Here is an 18269-nt window from a genome sequence, read left to right on the forward strand (position 1 = left end):
ACGCTGCAGTCATGGACTGTGCGGCTGGTCCCGGCGGAGGTTCGAGTCCTCTCTCTTGTGTGTGTGTGTGTGTGTGTGTGTGTGTGTGTGTGTGTGTGTGTTTGTCTTTAGGATAATTTAGGTTAAGTAGTGTGTAAGCTTAGGGACTAATGATCTTAGCAGTTAAGTCCCATAAGATTTCACACACATTTGAACATTTTTTGATAAAATGAAAATAACAATTAGTCGGTCGTAGATTTGAGTGTGTAAAGAAAACACCAGTGTTTTTAACTCACTATACCGTCAAACATTAATAATGTAGGGCAAAGTTCCTCGTTAACGTAACATGCAGTAAGACTTTATTTTTGAAGTATACTGCACGTTGGATATAAGTTTTTTTTAATTGTAACTAACATCGTAGGGTATACTTAAATGTCTAAATATGCATATAATTGTTTAGCTACTTCGGGTACCAATCATGCATCATACATACTGCCTACATAAACCCAACATTCCTGGAAAATATTTGTAAAAAATGTCCTCTGAAATGTTCTGATAGATAACATCAATGCGCATGTACTGTACGTTTCTGAACTAAAACAAGTTGCCTATCACCGTAATAGTTCAAAAATTTCATAAAATAATTATTCTCTGTATTCCTTAAATGCACTCCCTATCGCAATCAAACCAACTAGAAGTTCAGAGTACAGAAGTATTACGTCTGGAAATTCTGCTTCAAAGGATACTCACGGGGACAGTAGTAGCACACTTCAGTTACGTATGAACATATGAATTTGTACATTGTTCTAAGTCCTACAGACGTACACAATGCTCCCTTAGTTATGTTATAAAGATGCAGAAAGCAGCTTTGACATACAAACGCCAGTGACTCAACATGTTTGTAGCAATCGATAACGCACTTCATAGGCTATCAAAGTCCATTGCACTAGAATGACGGAGGAGTGTCCATATGTTAGCTTTAGTGTTTCATCGCGGGTCATGTGGTCATGAAAGTTTTCGCAGTAATGATGTAGATGTCTAGAATAACATGAAATGGGTCGTCATCTGAGCGTCGATGTACTTCAACATGCAACAAGGTAGTCCCACGCCATCAGAGGAAACTGCACTTTAATGCCATGTTGAACATTCTCATTTTCTATTCCTACGTCGAAGTCACTGTACACTGGTAGACCTACATTCACAAGTTTCGATCTGCTGGCTGTTACTTCCTAAGTACTGGCAGATAAGCAGTATACTTGAACTAGTTAACCCTGGATCAGCGGGTTGATGGATTTCCGACGATTGCGCCGATAGCTCATCGCTGTACCATTTTTTCAGGAGTGCTTACGCCGGCTGAGTTTCATGACCCAGTGTTACAAGAATGTGCTGCTGCTGGGGTTGTGCACGCAGTATAATGTCTAAAATCTGCATATCCTGGTCCAACATCTACTAGTGTCATCTCAGGAGCCTTTGCACTGTTACAAAAAGAAAAAAATCTCAAAACACGTGTACTACATTAATAAATCTTTAATAGTGGGGGAGATGGATGGATTAAAATTAGATTACTAATGTGAGAGTCTACTTATTCTGGTCAGGGGCGGTGCCTGGTCTTTGGTGGCGTTTCATAATCCTTTCACTTCCACGTACAGACCACAGACGACGAATAATAATAGGGTGGGTGAAGGGGGCGATTTAATTCCTGTTGGTCTAGGGACCATTAAAACACGTCTCAAGAAACAAAAAAAAAACGAACTTGAAAGTAATGTATTTCATCGAGCAAATGCCGTTTTGGGAGTAAGAAATCGTTAGTAACTGAAAGTAATGACACACATTTCGCGAATTTATTTTAATTGTCTGTGAAAATATTCGTAGGTGATGCACTCCCATTAAACAGTCCACTCGCGGATGTGAAAACGCACGTGAACGAGGAGCTGGTGACGTCTGAAAGTGCCCACTTTCCATTACTCTTCGGAGCCTGAAATGAAGAATGTGGTTTGTCAGATTTTTGCCTCGTGTAGAGGAACGTGGCCAATGTGATGACAGGTTGCTTTTAGCACACAAGCAGAACTGAGTAGCCACCATATTGTATTGATTTAAACTACGTATTTAGTGGGTTTTCTTTATCATATAGGACGTGGAATGAATATAAGCAGTTCCGAAACATCAGGAAGTTAAAATCTCTTGAAAACGCGATTTGTTATAATAAAATGACAGGAAACGAGTTATCTATATACTTCGCGTATTTGAAGTTCTTACTTTCATAACTTGGGTGGTACGGCACAATGATGATCCAGTAACTCTTACGCGGCTACCAGGGCCGAGCGTCCTGACTGCCCGGCCAGCTGACGGGAGGAAACGCAGTGTGCGCCTGGCCATCGGGCAGCCGACTCAACCACGTCGTCGCCGTAGGCTACGGCCACTGCAGGCTTCCCGCACTTTCCCGCGCGCACACAACCCACTGTTCAGTAGTGTTCCTAGAAAGCAGTGTACTCTGTATGGTCACAGTGGTTATAGTTTCTGATAACCAGGAAAGAGATCGTCGAAACTAACGAATACTTTCCGTAGGATGTTTATTATGGGCTGTAAAACAGTTGGTTTAGGAAAATTATGGGAACTTTTGTAATAGTAATTCTTGTAACTTGAGACTTAAACCGTCGATTAATGTGTCTACAACATATTAAAATTTCATTAACATCGAACGAATGTGTTTCAAAATACGTAGTCTTAAAGTGAACAGTGCTTAGCGAAAACGCCCAAATCTCTGATAGTTCTTGCTACTAACTTAAATAAAAAATAATTACAGAAATTTAAAAACCAAATTTTGTCGTGTATCCGGACTCAGAGTTAAACAAAGAATATATCCGGATAACTCATTTTGCGATAGGCCAGGGCTTCGTTTATATTAAAGCCTAAAGTCGATTCTCCACAGTACGAAATCGGATAGCAAACGTCTATCTTCTTGCTCGCTGTTTCTTTTTCAGTTTTTCACGTTAAGCTCGGTTTACTTTAGTGGTTTCCCATCCTCATTTTTGACGCAAGCTTTGGACTGCCTCTGGCTGAGTTAAAGATAATTTCTTTTACTTTCCTTTACTTGAAACGTACAGTTACTAAAACTTCCTAATATTGCTTTAGTGTGTGACATTTTTCGAAACATGGCGCCATGCAGAGAGCCACATCACACTTCTTGCACCTTAGCCGTGTCATTTTTCGTTGTGAATTAGCGGTGTATACTACATAGCGTCTGTGGGGAATCTCTTTTTTCCGTTGCTAGGAGGAACCTCTTTATTCAGTAGTCGGAAAGGGGTTTCTTCTTCGCTTGTCCGTGGTATCGACTTCTACACGTTTGACTATGGAATTTATCAACCAACTGACGGATTATTTCCAAGTGGTATTTCGCTTGTGGTATCTTCCGTTGTTTTTGTACTTCAAAAATGTTTTTTCATTAAGCACACGCAAGTCAGTCAAATGAAAGAATATTTTCTTGTACCACTTCATTGTCTTTCGGATGCACTGTACAGAAAGTAACAGCATCTCTGTCTTATCAACTGCACTCATTGACTTATTCTAACTGACAGCACAGGGCCAATTGGTTTTGGACTGTTGTGTGTTCTTTTTTCTCTGTTTCCACAAACTCTGGTCAATTTACGGTGGAAATCATCTAGACGTCTTTCTTGTCCATCCATTTTAGTGTCATTAATGTTTCACAGGACTTGAACTGTATTTCCCCATTTTTCAGCTTGTCTGTCAACGGTGGTAGATGTTTCCTGTTTTTTCGTACCGTCAAATGGTTCAAATGGCTCTAAGCACTGTGGGACGTAACATCTGAGGTCATCAGTTCCCTAGACTTAGAACTTCTTAAACCTAACCAACCTAGGGGCATCACACACAGCCATGCCCGAGGCAGGATTCGAACATGCGACCGTAGCAGCAGCGTGGTTCCAGACTAAAGCGTCTACAACCGCTCGGCCAAAGCGGCCGGCTTTGCGTACAGTTACGACGGCTTTTGTGCGTTTATCATGGAGCCACAGGAATAATTTGGGACTCGAATACCAATTGTCGAAATAAATGGTATGACCTTTCCTGAGGTATGGCAATAAGAAACTGATTTTCCCCAATCAATATTTCCAAATTCTATTTCTGTGGCGGCACTAGTGTAGACAATAAAATCCTAAATATAATTGGTTTGTACGTGACAAATCAGCTTCGTTTATTGGGTATGTACTGCTTAAATGGGAGCCTTCCTTTGAAAAGTAGCAGACTTTCGTCGTTCGCTAGGTTTCCAAAGGTTACTACTGCCACGCGCAATTTTGTGTGTGATCTACAGTGACACGTATTTTTACAAAAATATTTTGAGATGCTGTGGAATTGTCACTAAAGTGCAATAAACACAGGATCAACTTGTACCAGTCTCTGGCCACTATGGTAGAAAATATTATTGTTGAAGCGAAGAATCTGTCGACCAATATTCATTCACTTCTAACTTTTTACCTCCAGGCATAAGCAGAGAACACGCTAGGAAGCAATAAAATTCTGCTGGCTCCATATGCTTCCAGCGTGCTAACCGCCTGGGTACTGTCGTCAGTTTTTCAGTAATATGTGTACAGATGGCAGAAACTAATTTCATGGACATGTTGTTTAAAAAAAATATCTAAATAACTTGCTGACTATTAGAAGTCTGCTTTTAACCTGCTAAATGTGTTTCGTCACTGGATGATTCTCCGTCCAGTCAAACTTCCTCTTTCCTGACAAAGTTTCACTTCGTCGTGTTTTCCGTCTTTTGAAGAAGATACCGAGGGTTCAGCAAGACGTGCACACACATCCAGCTCTCGTCGGAAGAAAGCTCCGAAGTATCACTACAATCTTCGTCGCTACTATTCATAAGAATGTTCATGATTTCCTTGTCCGATAAATTGTGTCCCGACATGGCAAAGGCTACAAACGCGAACGCTGTCGTCTCACCAGAAGCGAAAAGAGGAATGGCCGAATGTTAGACTCGTAAGCAGAAAGGGCCCAAGGAGCTGAAAACCAAAGCGCTTTCCTATATTGCAAACAAGACCAGATAATGACACTGTTGTCAGAAATGTGGACAACAACGAGTAGCTGTTCTATTGTGTACGTTTACCTGTTCCCGAGCTCGGGCGTATATGAATACCGTAGCCGTCTGGACTTCCCGACCGCTGGGCGTACGCCCGTAGCCGCCTGGTCCCTACCTGCTGGGCATACATGTGCGCCCGTAGCCGCGAAAGAGTTACAAGCGCGTCTCTTTGATACACTTTGTCGTAGTTAAGTATTAAATGATGACATTTATAGGTAGTATTTCGATAGTATGTGTCATGTACTGAGGACTGTCATATTGAAGCCGTAGCTAGGTTGACAGCGTCGTGAGCTGTAAAGCGAAAGGTACCAGGTTCACGTCCTCGAAATTCAAGTTTTCTCACATTTTGTTTTCTAAAACATTGTGGGTCTGCCTTACTAGTTTAACGGAAGTGTTACCTGCAGTATTCAATATTACGTATTATACGTACTGTGTTTGCAGCTGAAACTTCCTGGCAGATTAAAACTGTGTGCCTGACTGAGACTCGAACTCGGTACCTTTGCCTTTCGCGGGCAAGTGCTCTACCGTCCGAGCTACCGAAGCACGACTCACGCCCGGTACTCACAGCTTTACTTCTGCCAGTACCTCGTCTCCTATCTTCGAAACTTTACAGAAGCTCTGCTGCGAACCTTGCAGAACTAGCACTCCTGAAAGAAAGGATATTGCGGAGACATGGCTTAGCCACAGCCTGGGGGATGTTTCCAGAATGAGATTTTCACTCTGCAGCGGAGTGTGCGCTGATATGAAACTTCCTAGCAGATTGAAATTGTGTGCCCGACCGAGACTCGAACTCGGGACCTTTGCCTTTCGCGGGCAAGTGCTCTACCATCTGAGCTACCGAAGCACGACTCACGCCCGGTACTCACAGCTTTACTTCTGCCAGGAAGTTTCATATCAGCGCACACTCCGCTGCAGAGTGAAAATCTCGTTCTGTGTTTGCAGCTATTCTTACTGCAAAGCTCGATGACTGGAATGTTTCCCCACCGCCCAGAAATGGTAACGTAACTACCAGTCGGTGTTAGAAAGCAAACCTAGATTACATACTGGAAGTTTTTGCTCTTACGAAACGTGTAACAATATGTAGGTTTTATGGACGGCCTCTTGTTTGTATCTTAGTGGTAAACTTTTTTCAGTTATTGTCAGTGGTATCGAAAAAAGTGTCCCCTTCCATTCAGACAAAATTACGAAGCGAATCTCGGCGTTGCCAACTAGTATGTGTGTCACATCCGTTGTACAGCATTTTTCTCTGTTCATGACATCGACGAGCCCAGAACCTTCTTCACGATTTGCTCTGCTTCTTTCCGGCAATCGATACAGTTGACGCAGCCGTTGGGCGGGGGATTTTCGTAAATAAAGTAGATGATTTACGTGCCAAACTCCGCAGACTGCCGCTGGAGGGCGCTGTGGTCGCAAATCACGGCGAGGAGCACGTTCGATGAGATGAAATGCAGCAGGTCGTTCCATAGCTTGCAGCAACCACGATGGACACCACCCACGTCTGGCGTGCTTCGCGGTGAGAAACACCTCACTTGTGAGGGCATCTTCAGCTTATTCTAGTGCATTGTAGCGAGACTAGTATGAACTTCGCATGCCTTTACTACAGTGAATAGAATGGCCGACGCGAGGAACTAAAAAGTATCTTGGACACTATAAAAACATACATATTGAAAGTCGATTAATGACATGGCAAAACAGAATAGAGCTAATGAGACAGGGTTTCGAGAGCAACAGTTCAGTCCTCCTGATCTCAATTCGTTATAAGCAGCGGAACGTGAAAATCATGGTGATGGTTCGGCTAGAAGACGCATAAGCGTTGTGCTTAGTAAAACCATGCCCTCATTCGTCTCTCCGAGGTAACTGGAATTTAAAGGCTTAGTTGCTATCTGTTCGAAAAACGTATGTCGATATCAACTGTTATCAAAGGGTTGACTTCCGTTATTCAAATTCCATATTGCTTTATTAAAAAGTAGAGAGACCCCATGCTTCTCAACTGAAGTTAAAGAAGAACCTTTTATCACCATTGTTTTCCGTACCTGAATAGGTAAAAACGGAATGCGTGCAGGACATTTTTTACTAAACTAATTTTTCCTGGTCAAGAAACACAAATGAAACCTATCTACGAAATAAGTTGTTAACGCGAAAAGCGAAATCATCAAATCCGTATATCCTAGCCTAGTAAATTCATACACACATCCAGTCGTTTTGAATTGACTGTACTGTCGTCGGATGTTTTTGCCACTTCGGAGATAGCAAACTTTAAACGAAATGCACACTCCTAGCAGTTTGCAGAATACAAAAATGCTTGGCACCGTGGAGTCGCCATTTAGACTATATGGTAGTCCAAGTGACAAAACAACAAAGCATCTCTAAGCGTGTGCTTATCTAAAACGCACACACACAGCTACTGCCAAGTGGCTTCATCTGCATATATTGACAACACATACCTTGGACACAACTCGTCTTCGCCCCCTCGGTCCATCTCATCCCTCTCATGTGATTCCCTCATCTCTCTGCTGCCCTCCCTCCCTCCTTCACTCCCCCTTCCCTACACCTCCCCCTCCCCCCGCCGATTCTCCCTGCCCTTCAGTTCCTCCGTCTCCACTCTCCCTGCACTCACGCTCCTCTTCCTCCCCGCGTACCCCCCCCCCCCCGTCTGCTGCTGCTAGTCGTCCCCCCATCCCACTGACTGACTCCTCTAGTTGTCCTTGTCTGTTCCCTTCTCCATCCATCGCAAGCTTACTTCAGCTGTGCCTACCAGCACATGCAGGCTACTGTGCAAATGAGATCGATAACGTAGGCCAATACTAGTCCAACACAACACACATCGTTTAGGGCAACCTGTATTGGAGGCTGGAAAAGTGGTCTTTGCCTGTGATGTCTAGGCAGCACTGCAAAACATGTTGATGTCGGCTAATGCTAATCTCACAAACATGTATGTCAGGCAGGGCAGTCTACACGTCAGGGGCTGAAAAAAACCGGTTACTGCACATATCCCTGCTCCTGTGGGCATTACGAGGTAATAACCCTCACCTTGCTGATAGTCTTGAAGCGTGCTGTTTTATGCCAAATTTGGTTGAATAGATTTGGTGATTCAGGAGCAAATGCTAGATGTATACACTACATGCCATTTCATTTATTTCGGATCAACCTCAAAGATATATTGAAACACATTTTCAGCAATGTGTTGCGTATTTAAACGATTAGGAAGTGTTCGAATTATATTCCACATTCATATTTCCACTAGCCAATGGACGTAGAAGAAACGCTATTAGGCGACAGGTACAAGAATCCTCATTCAGCGATGTGTACATGTACTGTATGGTTCAGGAAATGCGTTTAGGTTTCCGTTAGAATAATCTAGTTCAAGTGTTCAATTTTGATTCTGGTTTTATTTTTTTTATTTTCTAATTATGAGCTGCCCAATAATATTGTAGAAGCCAGTGTTCCTTGAACGATATATATCTCGGGGTTATAGTGCTTAATGTTAACCGTAACAGTTCTTGGTGACATGTGTTAATGAATAACAGTGATCAGTTCCATTCTTTCCGAAGAGACCACGTTGGTCTCTACTGTTTTTCTTTTGGTTGCTCTGATGTAACTTCCCATTTGTCTACTTCGTGTCCGAAGGTGTCTCTTTCTAGAATATCGTCTGCAGTACATAGGTCTTCTCGAATTTCTTCTAGCCGAAGTGTGGAATTCTTAAATGAAGGTACATAATAATTCTTCTCTTCGTCAATCGATTTTCTGGTAGTCGGCTGAGATCAGTGAATTTCATTCGCCTTTTCCTAATATCAATTTCGATGTTTGAAACTTTTCTGTTGTTTTAATTGATTGTAACCTACTATAACCGTGAGTATGTCTTTCTCCTAGAATTTTCCTGATCTTTCCCATTTTTTGTTGTCTTCAAGTTGTTTTCTGTTAAGGATTAGTGTTTCACTTGCGTAGAGGATTGCTGGTTTTATGACAGTACTGCCATGTCGATTTTTTTGCCGCTCGTGACATTGATTTTTTGTTGCAGAGGTTTTGTGTTAACCCTAATCTTTAATTTTTTGGAGACGATGTTGCTGTGAGATTTTTTAACGCCTGTCGGTTCGATGAACTCTCCAAGGTATTTAAAGTATGGTTCCCTGTTACTTTTACCGTATTTTGTTTTCAAGCTTGCCATTTCTGTTTTTGAACAAAAGAATTCAGTTCACTCAAATGAAATTTGAAAACCTTTTTCTGCACATTCTCCGAGTATTTCCAGCTGGTTGTCTGCAGTCTGCTCATCCTCTATTAGTATCGCCAAATAGTACGCAAATGCGAGATATAGTATGTAGAGGTTGTTTTTGGCAACGCCCAGTCGGATTGGCTTCCAAACCCCACATTTCTCGAGTTCTTTCTCCCATTCTTCCGTAACTTTGTCTAGAAGTATGTTGTACACAATAAGAGACAGTCCGTCACCTTGTCCCACACTTGTTCGAATGTCGAAGGGTTCTGTGATATCTCCCATGAATTTTACTTCAGATTTCGTGCCAATTAGTATTTGTTTTGTGATTTCTCGTGTTTTGGGATATAATCCCCTCTACTAAAATTTGGAGTAGTGAGGGGCCTGTCTATTCAATCGTATGCTTTTTTGAACTCTACAAATGTTCATACTACAGGTTTTGTCTGAGAGTTGGCGTTTTGAGTATGGTTTTGAGGTTGAAAATTTGCCTGAACATAATCTGTTAGGTCTGAATCCTGCTTGATGTTCTGCTACTTCGGGTTCTAATTGCTGTGGTGTTCCTTTCAAGGGACAAGCTGATAGAACTTTGTAGTGACCGGTAATAGAGAGAACCCCAGTAGTTGTTTACATCCGATTTATCACCATTTTTATGTAGTGGATGAATTAGAGTAATCGTCCAGTCATCTGGGATTTTTTTCGGTTTGCCAGATGTTTTGGATTATGAGTCATTTCTTTGAGTTATTTTGGGCCTAAATTTTTCAAGAGTTCTGCTAAAATTCTGTTCTCTCCTGATGCTTTTAAGTTTCTTGATGTGTGCATAAATTTCTTCTTTTGTTGGTGGTGACGAGTTCTGTGGTGAGATTTCTGGCTGCACTTTCGGGAATCTCTCTATGGATCTTGACAATCTAAAAGCTGTGAAAAAATATGTGGCTACTACTACTTGGCAGTTTTCTTTGTCAGGGCCAATTTACCATTTTGTTTCGAAAGCAAAGGTTTTGTGGTGAGTACCCTTTGATTTGTTTTACGAAACTCTTACAGAAATCGTGTGTGTTGTAGTTTTGAAGTTTTCTTAGACTGTCTGTAGTTGCTCATTGACATGTTTTCGTTTGTCTTAAAATCTTAGAAGACTGTTTGCACGTTTCGAAAAGTTTCTTCTGTGTTTCTTCTGATTTTTGCAGTTTTAATTTTGAAATGCCTTCTTTCTTCTAGTGCGTTGTCGCATTCTTGTTTCCACCAAGGGTGTTTTGGTTTTTTGTGAAGAGGGATCAGCGCTTTTGTTGTTTCGATTTTAGTTTGAAATTTCTCCCAATCTTCTACGTGTTGTTCTTCCCATTTTTCTGTGGTTTTGGAGTCTTTGATTTTGTGTAGATTAAATTTTGGGATCAGCGGTGTTTTTCTTTCGAAGTTCCTCTTGGGTGTGAATTTTTATTCTGGTTCAATAATGATCCGAATCGATATTTGCAACTCCACGTACTTGCACATCGTGAATTTCTTTTGGTAGTCACCTGATACTGCAACATGATCAATCTGAAATTCTCCCAAATGATGGGTGGGTGATCGCCACGTTTTTGAAGTTGCCGATGTGAAGTTGACTCAATATTTTAGGTAGTTTCGTTGGCATAATTCAGTGAGTCGTGTGCCATTTCTATTGGTAAATTTATGTGGTGGATAGTTCCCTACTGTCTTTTACTGTCTGTGTTATCTGCCTATTTGTGCATTGAAGTCACCGAGTAGAATTTCCACATCTTTTGGAATTTTGGTCATCTCTTCCCAAAATCTATTTTTTTTTTCAGGCTCTTTATCACCACCATTTGGCGGTGCACGTACAGTAATAAAGCTGTTGCTTTGTTTGTGTGTTTGATTCTAACGGCCATTACTCGATTGTTGATGGGTTTCAAATCTGTTTGAGTCCAGCACTTTTTTGTCTACAATAAAGGCCATTCCAAATAGTGCTGCTCTTGATCTTCTTGTTTGTTCCACTTTTGAAGATTCTGTAATTATTGTAGTCTGTTTCTTGCAAGGCGAGAATTTGAATTTTCTGCTTCGAGAGTTCTGGTATGTGATCGTGTAATTTTCCTGCTTGAATGTGTCTGAGTATTGAAAGTGCCCATATACGTGTGTGTTTTTCCTAGTAGTTTACCAGAGCACTCAGACTTGTTCTCTCGTATAGGTCCAAGCTCTCCAGAATCAGAATGCTTGGTTGCCACTTCAGAGTGGGTGGATTGTCCACCCGGGATAATTTTGTCGTTACTTGTACGAATCATGTTTGGCTGTCACCAGTTGCCTAGCTTTGCTAATTGTGTAGAACCAGTGAGTGTGAGTTCCTATAGCGTGTTTACAGCCGGACCTCCTAGTGAACAGACGCCGACCATACCGCCACTAGCGTGGATTCTGGTTGTCATTTTGATCCAGGGGTGGTATTTCATTTCCCACCTGCCCGGCATATTTACAGAGCATTCCCCTATTCGCCACCTGAGGACGCTCCAGATGGGGGTTGACAAACCCTATATCATCTTTATTGTTACTATTGCTACTACTATTAATACTTCTATTGCTGTCAATACCACTGCTTTTGGCGGAAGCAGTAGAACTGAAAAAAAGCTGACATTGAACTGGAAAAAGTAGAGGGGTGTAAATATCGAGACAATATAAATGCATAGTGTGTCTCTTTTTCGACATGTCCGAAGGAACAGACAACACGTGAAATCAGCAACTGTGATAACATGTTGTGTAAATTGAAGGTGAAAGGGAGAGAAAGGAAAGAAAAGCGAAGGAACTGTCGTTGTCATCTACTTCGGGATTTGATGGAGAATCAGCGAAGCAGAACACAGTGTTTATCGAAATTTCGCCGATTGCCTCGGCACACCTCGTGGCCTACCCACATTCCAACCTAGCGCCACCTATCTGTACTAACCATCCGTGTCCTCCATGCTCGCTAGTTTTCGACTCCCGGGGGAGGTCGAACGTAATTGTGCACCTACACTGAAAGGGGTGGATTCATTGCGTGTTCTTTCGGATATTTTTCACTCATCGCTGCTGATTCTGTATAAACATCCATTGCAGCTGACAGCAGTAGTTCCTTCCCCCCTCCCGTCATTTTATGTCATAAATATTGAGAAGCTAAATACGTCTTTGAAGGTGGAACAATAAAATAAAAATTGTACTCTGAGTTCTGTGTTGGTATTAAATATAAGTCCTTTGTAGAACATTTGCTGTGATTGCTGTATAACGATTAGGAACCCAGATATCATTTCATGCTTTCTAGGAAATGAAATAAATTTGGACCTAGGCCCGGAATCGAATTCTGGCGTTATAATGCAAAACTGTAAATATTGCACTAACTATGCAGCCCAGGCGGACACAATTAAATGAAGGTACTTGTCATAATTTGATTAGAGGTTGCCAGATTGTCGTTCTTCTCCGTCAATTTTCTATTGAAAATGTGCATGGGCCTAAATACTGTGACAGATATTTTTGCACTGTTATTATGCAAGGAATCGCACTGTGTTGTTGAGTGGGCGAATCATGGTTGACCCTTTATGTATTGGCCAATTTTATCACCAGGAACGACAACAGTAGTGTAGCTGGATTCAATCTGGGACAGATAAACATCGGGTAGTAAACGACTTTCGGTGATGATAAACAGTAAGTTATCGATAGGTCTCAACACATGATCTGGTTAAACCTGTCGGTTGTCTCAAGATCACTGATATGGATTCCCTGTGTCTGATTATACGCTTTAGCGACTTACAATCACCGTCACCGCTCACTGCCTTCCCGCAGGGGAACCCCAATACAACTGAGGCAAGTGGACTACTGATACTCAGGGTCGCCCAGGGAGAACACCTGCACAACTCGCCAGAAGCTGGGTGTACTGTGAACACGACCTCTTGCTTATCAGGTGCTCCGTAGGTACGCAGATTAGACTGATGCTGAAACTATCACCAAGATCATATAAAATGATAGATTATGCCATTAAGCTAATGAGCTACTTAAAACAATCAACGGCTGTACACATGGGGAACGTTACTTGCTAATGTCATGAACTCGTCAGGGGCTTGGCCTCTTGCCAGGGCATTTTAATTGAATAATTTACTTTAATGGTTGATGAACGACAGAGTTTGATCTGGTAAAATAATATTTATTCAAACAGTGTGTAAAAATTACTCATGAAACATAAACGTCGAGGTTACAAAATAATTTGAAAATGAATTTACACGATTAAAACAGGGCACTGACAACAGAATAAGTGGTTGTAACGAGCATGATGCTAGACAATTACGCTTGAGAGGTGCCCAGAGGATACAAATTACGTTTTCAGTCGTGATAGCAAAACTATGTAATTACACAAAGAGGTATGAATTCGAACAGAACATACGACAGGTCAGTGAGAAAAGGAAGAATCAGAAACAGTCATCCCTAGCCCGGTGAGTTCCAATGAATTAACTCGTCGAAAAACAAACTTGAGTGGTTACGAGAAAAATCCCCTTTGAAGCAAGAATTTGATTGCAAAAAAACTTGAATACTAGTGCGTCAAGCGCGTAGATCAAGTTAGGAAGACTAAAATATGAAAACCGGGAATGAACTCTTCCCTCAGCGTATCGCGATTCCTGAAGTGGGGAGTGTGCATTGCAATTGCGATCTTACCATGACCCACATTGAGTTGCTTGCATACAAATTGGGGTGCGCTAAAACTGCAGCCGATGTTAACTGCTGCCGTGCAGAGCCGATGTGAAGAGATGGCGAATTGCGGTTGTCATCATCCTCCTGGTTACTCGTCGGGGTTACGCGTAAGTTCTAAGTGAAACTTAGAAAATTCAGCAGAGTGCCGAAGACAACAGAAACACGTACAAGCGCAGAGTCCAGAGTAGCTTCACCTATTAGAAGTTCGAATCGGAATGCCTATACGAGCCGGCCGGAGTGGCCGTGCGGTTCTGGGCGCTACAGTCTGGAACCGAGCGACCGCTACGGTCGCAGGTTCGAATCCTGCCTCGGGCATGGATGTGTGTGATGTCCTTAGGTTAGTTAGGTTTAATTAGTTCTAAGTTCTAGGCGACGACCTCAGAAGTTAAGTCGCATAGTACTCAGAGCCATTTGAACCATTTGCCTATACGAATCCCAATACGACTACTGATGCTACTTTTAACTTTTTTGTAGCCTTCCTCCAGATTTATGAAAGGCGCCCCAGACAACATTCTGTACCCAATCCCAGAAAGCGTCTAAATGGTGTACCAATCAGAGACCTGGAAGTCCGTTCCCTAGCTCCCACCATAAAATTAAAATGTATCCGCCAGTAATATACGTGTATATGGAAATGAGGGCATGTGTCGCCCTGTTCCTACGTCCAGACTTGGTTGACGGAAATGCTGGAAATTTTGTTGAACTTCGCACACCATTTCCACGAGAAGGGCAAAGTTTGCAAATTTGCAGACAAGTGGCTATATATACATGCTTGAGAAAACACATCTGGAGACGACGCACAGCAGCCTAACGCCAAGTGGACAGCTGAGGAATCCACCCAAAATTTGCTAAAAAAGCAAAGTTCTTACCACTTCCACCAATGGTTTCTCGTTGTGCTACCAAGGACACTGCTCTTTGTCTGCGGATGCTGGGCCAGGAGGGTAATCCGGGCAAAAGCTCCTTCGACTGTCCTCGCGGTCCGCTGCCGTGAGCCCTGCACTCTAAATGCCCAGCAGGTAGAAAGTCGACAGATTAAAATGAAGTGTAAATTAAGTGAAGCAAGAATGTCACGTATGTAAATTCATAATGCCAATGGGATAAAATATAGAAAAAGGCCTGAAACAGGCCGCCGCCACCTTTCGCAATTGGGCGAGACATGAAGTAAGTTGATACCGCCTACGTGATACGAAATTGGTGGAAAACCCCAGAACCAATTCGAGCACATTAAAATAGGGGTAACCTCATGGGTCAATAAGATAGAAACTCTCCTTACTCTCCCACATCGTTTCTATCCTAGCTCCGCTACGTAGGCCTCTTCGAGGTCTTCGCAACATGGAGAGATTAAGGCTTTCTTAAAAACAAATTGGTAGTAGCAATAATTCTACAGTAGCAGGGGTTCGAAATGAAAATGTTATAACAAATTACAAATAGTTTATAAGAACAATTTCCGTTTTGCACTATATTATTTACAATCATTTTTATTAACACCATTTCGTTTTACAGTGCTATTTGTTGCACATAGTGTATTTTTTTGTTCACAATCATTTGCTATTACAAAGTTTTTTCTTCTTTAAAAAAGCTGTTTACCTATATACAGAAATTTTTTAAAAGAACAAATCTACACAGGGGTGAATTTACAAAGCGTTTTTGTTATTTTTTATGAAGACTTAAGAATGACAGGTACAATAATAACTTAAATACTACGTTTCACATTATGTATGTTTACATTTTAATAGTTTCAATTTTTTTAATCGTCTTTACTTAAATTTAATCAACGCTTTTTTCTCCAATATTTACATCACACAAAGTGCACAGTCGTCTGTATGGTACACAGCATATAAATATAGAACGCATGCAATTTGCAGCCTCAGTTCAGCTTAACTGGCTTAGGGGAATGAGACTGGACAGAGGCTTGCGCCCCCCCCCCCCTCCCCCCCACCACGCATTGCCGCAACTTGCCCTGCGTAAGAAACACACGCCCTGCCTTCGACCAATCACACAGAACATGGACAACGTTTAATAGAAAACGCACCAATCGTGGCAGAAGCATGTATTCTATTCAGACATGGGGTAAGGCTCTATCTGCAAATTGCAATTGTCGAGCCGCCAGGCAAATCGTTAATCACATTGTTACAGAATGCACCATCAGGATCTATCATGCAACTTCAACGATTCCCTGATAGCAGCGAAAGACGCCATTGATTGTATTGAAAATTTATGTGTCTGTCTGAAAATCGCGTGTGTTAATGTTCGTATTATATTTACTATTGTGCTCAAAAAACATACAATAAATAAATAAATGCGGATGATTTTGCAATACTTCTAGAAAACCCGACAGAAGCAGTTATTCAAATAAACCTTCTGGAAAAAATAGCAGACAGAACTGGTCTCAAAAGTTCAGCTGAAAAACCAAAATTCATGACATAAACATGCGCAAAAATTCATAGAAACACGAATACGTAAAATAGAGCTAGTAAATAAATTTAAATATCTTGGAGAAACTGTACAACAGAAGGACTAGAAATATTTGCGATAAATATAAGAATTAACAAAATGGAAAGAGCGTATGGTTTGGCCAAAAATATTTACAACAGGAAATGTATATCTAGAAAAACTAAACTAAAACACTACACCACAGTGATACGACCAGAATGTATACGTGGATCTGAATACCTAACGATGAACTATAAGATAGACAAACTAGAGGTACTGGAAAGAAGGATTATTACAAAAATAATGGGTGCAATAAAAACTGCAGATTGTTGGAAAATAAGTAGTGAGAAAATCTACAAAAATATGGAGAAAATATCTAAAGTAATGGCCAAACGAAGGTTAACCTTTTTCGGACACCTCTACCGAATGGATGGAAATGGACTAACAAAACAAATACTCCTATATTTCTGGAAGAAGAAATCGACAATAGCATGTATTACAGAAATAAGGAAAGGTGTAGTAAGAAACAACATCAAAGAATCAGAAATAGCAGAAAGAAAGTTTTAAAAATAAAATACTAAATTTGGAAGCCTTTCAAAGCAGAAGAAATAAAAAATCGGGATCAACACGGACAGAAAAACGGGACTTCATGCGGAGAAAACAAGGGAATACTGGAAAAATAGGAAACAACAACAAAGGAAGAAGAGGAACTCAAGTTGTAACCTGATCCTATTTATCAATACGATTGTAAAAGAAATAAATGTGTAAAAAATATTAGGCGAGGTGTGCACGTGCTTAAAAAAATGTAATTCCCTTCCAGCTTCTCGCCAGTTAGCAGCAGTGATCAATAGAATGTTACTATAGTGAAAAGTGAGATGACGTCGAATCTAATGAAAGTGCTGATGTCTCTGCACCTGAAATAATATTCTTCAGCGCTGGTGTCTATTTCGGAGCACGGCAAGTCTCCCGCTTGATTGCCTCGGCAGTGTTCCTAGACAGGATTCTCTGCTCAGTAGAGCTAACAACGTTTAGAACCGGTGGCGCCCTCGGGGTGGGACCGAGCAGGTGGGGCAGTGCTTGGCGCACTGGACTCGCAATCGGCAGGACGACGACGCCGGTTTAAACCCGCGTCCGGCCATCCAGATTTATGTTTTCTGTGATTTCCCTAAATCGCTTTAGGTAAATGCGGGACGGTTCCTTTGACAGGGCACGGCCGATTTCCTTCCCTAATCAGAGCCTGCGCTCCGCCTGAAATGGTCTCGTTGTCGACGGGACGTTCAACACTAATTTGCTCTTCGGGGTGGGCGCGAACTTCAGTCCCTTCCCCAAGACCGAAACTACCGCGTTCCGCAAAGGTTTGTTCGTTAAGTTTACACGACCAGTCTACGAAGTTTGTCTTCCAACTTTTCTTCTGGAGGAAAACGGTCTGTGAAGCGAAGCCCGCGATGAACTGTACGGCGTGGAGGCATATTGACGCATGAGTGATTATGTATCAAGGTGAGGCAAATAGATTATAATACAAACATTGATACGTCGAAAATTGTTGCATGGACGAAGTGTGTTTCACGGTGGTCAACTTGATTTTGCTTTAGCCGATAGTCAAGTTGCTCTTAGACGAGCCTGGTCGAAACTGGTACATCTGAACTTTCTTGGTTTGCACATTAAGTTTATGACTGAGGAAAACGTCGAACTACAGTTCTTGGCAATGTTGTTGGGGAGAAAAGGGATGGCACCTTTGGTCACGCTGTCTGCCATAAACCTACATGCACGTGTACTTACAGGCCACCAGCTGCCACCATCCTTTACAATGAAATGTCGTACTTAACACGTTGGTCAACAGGACATGAAACATATCGAATTCAGACTAGCCACCCT

General features: G+C 41.7%; 1 protein-coding gene across 2 annotated transcripts in view; it reads left to right on the forward strand.

Annotated features, from left to right (window-relative positions):
- LOC124794782 (M-phase inducer phosphatase-like) overlaps positions 1-18269 on the forward strand; it is a 355296-nt gene that overhangs the window by 152088 nt on the left and 184939 nt on the right. The gene's annotated exons all lie outside the window — the stretch shown is intronic.

The sequence above is a fragment of the Schistocerca piceifrons genome, chromosome 4, assembly GCF_021461385.2.
Source record: "Schistocerca piceifrons isolate TAMUIC-IGC-003096 chromosome 4, iqSchPice1.1, whole genome shotgun sequence".
In the NCBI taxonomy this organism is placed as follows: domain Eukaryota; kingdom Metazoa; phylum Arthropoda; class Insecta; order Orthoptera; family Acrididae; genus Schistocerca; species Schistocerca piceifrons.